Genomic DNA, 1,918 nt, shown 5'->3' on the forward strand with positions numbered 1-1,918 from the left:
TGCATGGAGGCAAGAATAAGGGGAGATGGCGCTACGTATCCCAGCCGTACTACGTTTTGAAGCCATGGGGGCGTGGCTCGCTGCCATGACACTCTGACCAAAACATTGCCAGTGTGCTATAGCGCTGCGTGTATTACAGTCGCTAATTGCACCATATACGCATGTAACGTCATCAGATTGGTTGTTTCAAAGTTTTTGTTTAAAATAAAATCTCGTAAAGGCGAAATTCCGTGTTTCTTCTGATTAAAAATAGTTTTTAATGTAATATTACGAATAGCTAGCCTTCAACGTAAACGATACAATTTTGTTAATTCAGTAATAAACGTGTATCACAGACTAAATAATAGAAACTGAAAACTAAGTTAGCTATACCCTCCCTCCAAAACCCCATAAATACATCTTGTTTGTAATACGTACTGGGACATTTCAGTTACGTTACACTACTGGGAAACATTGTTCATTACCACCAATATTTACTGAAATACGGTACATAGAATGGCAAATCTACACAGTGTCCTGTTTAGGCCTATACTTTACGCCAGTTAATGTAGTGTTAGCTTTTAATTTGGTACATGATGAAGACAAAGTGAGTTACTCAACACTTCGATTATCGACGATACGTACGTATTATACTGAAACGTGAACTTGAAAACTAAGAATTTAATTCTTTGAATTAACATACCTTTTGCAAATGTTTTGGGTGTGTAGGGAAAACTGATGGTACAGCATTTTCTCGGAGCCTTACTGTTGAAAGGGAAGTTCGGTCTATGTCCTCTTCTCGGAAATGCTGATAACATATAGTGCTCCATTTAGACGCACGCCAATTCTTCCTCCTCACGGCATTCTCCCACAGAGCTTTCCGACTTTCATTTTTAGGAAATCTAAAATCATACAGGAGAAAAACACGCTATAGTACAAGTACCGATGTAGCACACGTTCATTCACAATGAAGTTGTAAAATCACACTTAACGAGACAACTTACACATGAAATGTTATTCCCTGCGATTTCGCATCACAATCAGAACGATTCGTACATCCGAACACCACACAAGTCACCATAATAGCGCAAAATCCTTCCAAAAGCGAGCGACAAGCCTATGCACACAAGCTTACAGCAGCAATGTTTTGGTCGGATTGAGATGGCTTCCCTCGGCTTCACATAGCTTCACAGCTGTGACGTCACGGCGTCTCCCTCTATTCTTACCTCCATGGTATATTGTGATTCCTTAACGCAGTGTACGCTGTCATGATAATCTTTGTTTTACAAATAGAGTCCTCGAGGAATGTATAATTTGATCTTTGTATTAACTCTTTGCTTTTGTTGGAATTGTGATAAATATAGAGGGTGATTCAAAAGTAACTGTACACACTTGATGGGTGTAGTGTATGCATCAAAATAAGAGTAAAACGTTAAGTAAAGATTTGCCTGGAATGGCTTTGTTTCAGAATTATGCAGTAGAGCAGGTTTCACAAGAGCAACACAAACAACACAAAATTAATTCCTCTCAGAAAGCAAGGACCCAAAGGGACACGAAATTCAACTCAGCTACATACTGTACATGCACTCCAGGATATTTTCAAAATGGTATCCACGTAGACGCAAGCAGTTACGTGCTGGACTTGTTACCACTCTCGGAATGTTTCAGGCTCTGGTCATCTCATTCTGCACAGCTGCACAGCTATTTTCAGTTCGCTGTTCTAATTGTGCTACACCCTCAATTGCAACACCGCACACGAGCTCCTTGGGATGGCTGCAAACGTAAAAAACGTCCACGGATTAAGATGTGGAAAGCTGGCGAGCCAAGCAACTGGTCCAGTCTGACCAATCCGCTTATCGGGATAAGCCACACTGAGAGTCTCTCTTGCCTCCCGACTGAAATCTGCAATATTACTCGACATGCAGGCAAACACGACACG

The sequence above is a fragment of the Schistocerca cancellata genome, chromosome 2 (genome assembly GCF_023864275.1).
Source record: "Schistocerca cancellata isolate TAMUIC-IGC-003103 chromosome 2, iqSchCanc2.1, whole genome shotgun sequence".
Lineage (NCBI taxonomy): Eukaryota > Metazoa > Arthropoda > Insecta > Orthoptera > Acrididae > Schistocerca > Schistocerca cancellata.